Below are 6000 nucleotides of genomic sequence, written 5' to 3' on the forward strand. Positions count from 1 at the left end.
AGGTTAAGCAATGACGAAGCCGATGTTCTTGCAAACATCGGGTCGCAGTGTCTCGCGATTCCTCCAGGTGTGTTCTGGGAAGAGATAACAGAGAGATCCACAAAGCCGAAGAAATCAAAAACAAAGGAGAAGGATGAAAAATCCTCGGGGGCTGTGCAAGAAACACTGGAAGAAGAAGAGGAACATGATCTAGTACTGATGGTGCAAATCCCATGGATGCAGGCGTACATATCATATATCCTAAGGAAAACATTACCCGACGATCCAGTTGAAGCAAGGCGAGTTATTAGACGTTCCAAAGCCTTCACTGTGATCAAAGGAGAGCTGTACAAACGTAGTATTTCGGGTGTGTTGCAAAGATGCGTCACACCCGAAGAAGGAAGGGTAATTCTGAAGGAAGTACACGAAGGAGTATGCGGTCATCATGCAAGCAGTCGAGCTATCGCAGCCAAGGTTTTCAGAGCAGGATTCTACTGGTTGACAGCAATTGAGGATGTGAAGGAGATAGTGCGAACTTGTGATGCGTGCCAGAGATTTGCCGCAAAACCTCACTCTCCGGCAGCGGAGCTGATGCCAATACCCTTATCTTGGCCCTTTGCTCAGTGGGGCCTCGACATGGTGGGAAAGTTACACAAGACCTCGCCAGGAGGATACGAGTATATGCTCGTCGCTGTCGACAAATTTACCAAGTGGATAGAAGCAAAGCCGATAAACTCACCAGATGCAGCATCAGCAATAAAGTTCGTGAAGAGCATCGTTTTTCGATTTGGAGTGCCTCATAGCATCGTCACGGACAATGGAAGTAACTTCACATCCAAGGAATTCAAGGCGTATTGTGCAGAGGTGGGCATCAAATTGCACTTCGCGTCAGTCGCGCATCCTCAAACCAATGGCCAAGTCGAGAAAGCCAATGGTATCATCTGCAATGGTATCAAGAAGCGTTTGTTAGGTCCACTGGAAAAAGCTCGACATATTTGGCCAGAGGAGCTGCCGAGTGTGCTATGGAGCATCCGAACAACACCAAATACAGCGACACAGGAGACTCCGTTTTTTCTGGTCCATGGAGCAGAGGCAGTATTGCCGATAGAAATAGAGCACGACTCTCCGAGAGTCACATAATACAATGAAGAAGCTTCCAGGAGAGCATTGGAAGACGACGTCGACGCACTCGACAAAGCTCGAGACGAAGTATTATCAAGGGTCACTAAATATCAGCAAGACCTGAAAAATTACCACAGTCGACGTTTGCGACCAAGGTCCTTTCAGGTTGGAGACTTAGTTCTGCGACTAAATCAAGATCGTACTAAAAAACTCGAGTCGCCGTGGCTTGGCCCTTACGTCGTCACAGAAGTAATCGAAGGAGGAGCATACAGGATCAAAGATAAGAAGACAGGGGTTCCCGAGAAAAACCCCTGGAACGTGGCGCAGCTAAGGCGTTTCTACGCTTAGTGCCGAAATATAGCTCTCCTTGTAAAACTACAATGTACTGAAACGCCCGCGAGTTTTCAGACGCACTCTTTTCCTTTTTCGGGGCACCGAGTGGGGCCGGAAAAGGTTTTTAATGAGGCGGGCTCGCGGTGCTGCAATATAATAAAGATAGTGGAATTATATATCTTTTCGACAGGCTCGGGGCTTATGCCCGGAAGATACAATATATATATATATATATATATATATATATATATATATATATATATATATATATATATATATATATATATATATATACAATGTTGACGAATACAACTTGCAAAATATCTCGCCTTGGTCCAAAGCACCTCGCACAAATAAAACAGTGGTGCAAAATAGTCATCGACATAAAGCTCGGGGGCTAACACCTGCAAAAATAGTACTCAATATAATTTATTTTGCTTTGGGTCAACCTCGCATTATAAAAAGAAAACATCGCCAACATGACGACCGGGGGCTTGGCAGTGAAAAAACAATGAATTTAGTAACTTTACAATATAGATTATGTTTACAACATACAGGATACAAGAAGTAAATTTTCAATGGTTGCCCAGTATATTATCTATGGTCAATCGTTCATTATTTACAGCACGAGTGCTATGTTCCGCATAACTGCCCTTCACGAAGAATTCGGCGTCCATCCGAAGAAGTTCATCCATCATGTCCTCAGCAACAGGAGTTACAACGTCGTCATACTTGCCGAAGTTCCTCTTCCTTTTCGCCATCTTAGCCAGGCACTTCGAAACAATTTGACCCATGTCTAACTTCGGGCAGCAGATTTTTATCATGATCATAGCAAACCTTGCGCCAGCAGCTAATTGGGCTCGCACAAAGCCATGGATTCGAGGAGCATCCCGAAATTTTTCCATCGAGCGCGGAAGGGTTTCTGGCATTTTATTACGCGGAAACATGGTGCCGTAGACCAGAGACAAGGTCCTCGTACAGAAGTCGAGAAATTCGCGGACCTGAAGCGCACGATCTTGAAATCTGACGATCTGGCGGGTACGTTCAGGTGTGCCCCAAAAATTAGAACCATGTTCCCGTGCAAGTTTGAGAAGCGCATTGGATCGAGCTTCAACACGCTCATCTTCGGCAGCAGCGTCCAAGAAAGAACCTATTTTAAAAGAGTCAGCAGAAAAAGAGGAGACAAGCAAGAGGAAAAAGAAAAACGACTACGTTATTGAAGCACACCTGTCATATCCAAACTAGCATCTGTCAGCAGCTGAAGCATGAAATTTTCTCGAGCAGAAGCTGCAGCAGCCTCAGCAACCGCAGTTTCCTTTTCAGCTATGGCATCTTGAGCCTGTTGAAGTGCAAATTTTTCTCTCTCGGAAGATTTTCGAGATTGTTCCATTATCACAAGTGATTGCTTCTTCGTGGATTGGAGTTCTTGGCGAAGTTCCTCCAAATCTTGTGCTGAACCTTTATTCGACGAATCTTCAACAAGTTCGGCAGCAATAGGTGTTTTCTTCAAGAGGGATGAAGCACGAAAAACTTCGGAAGGACGAGGAGTTGAAGTATAGTTGTCAAAAATCAACTGAAAACAAAAATTTTGACATCAATCATCAAGCAAGGATAGATTTCCATTGATTCTCAAAGTATATACATGGCTATTACAAAAGAAGGATTCCTAACGAACTACTGAAGCAGTTGTCACTACAATTACTACGGCGACAGTGCCAAAAGAGAGAAAACTAAAAGAGAAGGCAAGGCAGTCTACTTGACCTCCGGCTTCGAAGAACTGGGGGCAGGAGCTGGGTGATATCCAAGATAGGCAAGGATCTTCTTTGAGTTGGGCTTGGCAGCCTTAATCAGTGCCTGCCACTTCTTCGTCTCCATTTCCTCCGTATCGCCAACTTTTGCCCAGTCGACATCTTGCTGGCTGTCAGCAACCAACGCAATTGTACCTTCAACGCCAACTTTCAACCCCTCTTGGCGAAGTTGGAGTCCAAGGTTTTCTTGAGAGCTGAAGCACTTGGCGAGAGCGACAAAAGTCGCAGGCACTTCCTTCTTCTTGAAAAAGTATGGAAAAAGCTGCGACAGGCCAATCTTTGCTTCAGTAAGGCCATCGCGGGCCTCATCAGCATGGATCTCAAGAAGAGAAAGCGTGTCAAGGAGCTGGTCACCTTCGGGACCTTCCAGCTCATATTCTTGACCAGTTCTCCCTGAATAAAGTGAAAAAGAGTTGGTCAAAGGCAAAAGGGAACAATAACGACACAGGGAAACAGCAGGGATTCGAGCACTTACTAACAAAACGTCGACATTGTGATTCCAAGCGAGTAAGGATTTCTTGTTCACGAGCAGATTGTTGAGTTATGTTCTCACTCAGAGAGGTTTCTGCGTCGTGAAGTCTTTTTCGGAGTTCTCCGACAGTGGCGGCATCCTCCTTAGCCTTCTTGGCATCCTCTTCAGCTTTCTCGCGAGCCTTCTCGCTTTGCTCTAACTTAGTAGCAAGAGCGTCAGCACGCTTGTTGGCCTCCGCAAGATCTCCTGGCAAAATGAACGACAGTCAAATATCATGACAAAAAATAATGGTGCACATGCAACAGAGGAGAATAAAAGTAATACCTTCCAGCTTTTTGGTATGGTCACGGTACCCGACAAATTGAGTACCGAGACGAATAAATTCCTTCATTAAAGGCTGAAGAGATGACCAAGGGAGAAAGGAAGTCAATATAGCCAGTATAAATTTGACAACACTTAGCAAAAAACAAAGGGGAGATGGAAGCATTAAAAGGCTTGGAACTTACATCATCCAATGAAGGTGTCGAAGAGCTACCAGGGAATTGGATAGGTTCCTTGGATAGCTCGACCCTCGCTCTCTTTGGAGAAGAAGCTCGGGGGCTCTCAACTGGTGGTGGTACGTTCGATGTTTTGTTGGGGAGGCGAAGTTTCGTCCCCATCGGGTCGAGTTTCAGAAACAACTAAAGTACGGGACGTACTCGTTCGAGCAGTCACGTCGATAGGTGTATCCTCATCTTCGTCGCCACTACAAAAATAAAGCGACAAGATAAGAAACAAAAGAAAGCATTATCAAAAACAAACAAGTATAGTGCATCAAAAACTTACGAGCTGATAAGAGCAGCCTCGTAAGGGTCAAAGGCTCTCTTTCCAGCATCAGGTGCAGGCTCTTTGGCACGTGCAGCACCGGCTTCGGAGGTGCCGGAATCAACAACGTCGTCCCTTTTCCTTTTGTTCTTCGGGGAAGCAGCTGGGAGAGAAGAGCGTGTTGATGCGGTGGCCTCAGTTTCAATCTCTTTTTCAGAGGATGCCGCGGATTTTCGAGAACCCGTGACTTCACTCTCAAGGCGAGAAGTACCTTGGTTGTCGTCGGTTACAACGGCCCGTTCTTCGACATCTCCACCTTCCGGAAGGGGAGGAAGAGGTGATGAAGTGTCATGGTTCTGCACAAAATAGAAATATATCGACATAGATTCATATCAGTAATAGCAATCCAAGAACTGACAGTACCAAAGAAGAAAAAGAAGGAGTCCATGAGTAAACATATGACAAAAATATGTCACCTGAGGGAGTGCGTTGGTGGCGTTGTATGGCGTCACGCGGCAAGTTGAAGGAACGGTGTCTTTCTTGTTCAGTGACGAGATTTTTTGGACAAGTTTCTCTAAGTCCTTGACTGATAAATCTGTCGACAAGCGATCTACATCTTCATTGCCAGCATACATCCAAAGGGGATTTTTGCGGGCTTGCAGAGGCTGCACCCTGATCCTAAGGAAATACGCCGTGATTTGGATACCCGATAATTCTTGACCTCGGGTGTTTTGGAGCTGATGGATGCGCGTCATCAAGGCTTCTGTCACCGCTTTTTCTTCGTCGGTAGCCTCTGCGTCCCAGGAACGACGGCGACAAATTTTCTCGGTACCATCAAAAGGAGGGATGTTGTCTTCAACAGAGCCATGATTCTCCTCATGAATGTACAACCATTTTTTGCGCCACCCTTGTACTGAGTCAGGGAATTTGACATCAAAGTACTCAACGTCGGGGCGGACGCAGATAACAACGCCACCAATGTTATAAGAAACATTGGCAGAGCCATTACGGCGACAGAAGAAAATGCGTTTCCATAGAGCCCAGTTAGGCTGGACTCCTAGGAAAGCTTCGCAAAGCGTGATGAAGATTGAGATATGGAGGATGGAATTGGGGGTAAGGTGGTGAAGTTGCAGTCCGTACATGAAAAGCAACCCCCGTAAGAAATTATGGATGGGGGCAGAAAGACCACGGATGAGGTGGTCGACAAAACTAACCCGGTACTCCATTGGAGGGGTTGGATAACTTTCTTCGCTGGGGAAGCGAAGCGCGTCCTGCTTCTTGCTGATCCCCAGTTTCTTCAGCAGGTTGATGTCTTGAGGGGAGATTTTGGATCTCTCCCACTCCGTGTTCCCCAGATCTTCGGTTGCCATCTTCGATTCAGGCGTACTGTGCCTGGTGAGTCTGCGCGGAGGCATCAACAATGGCGCCGGAGTAAGGTGCGAGTATGGTTGAGCTCAAGAGCTTTGAGGCGCAAGGGAGAAT

This window comes from Lolium rigidum, chromosome 6 (genome assembly GCF_022539505.1).
Source record: "Lolium rigidum isolate FL_2022 chromosome 6, APGP_CSIRO_Lrig_0.1, whole genome shotgun sequence".
Lineage (NCBI taxonomy): Eukaryota > Viridiplantae > Streptophyta > Magnoliopsida > Poales > Poaceae > Lolium > Lolium rigidum.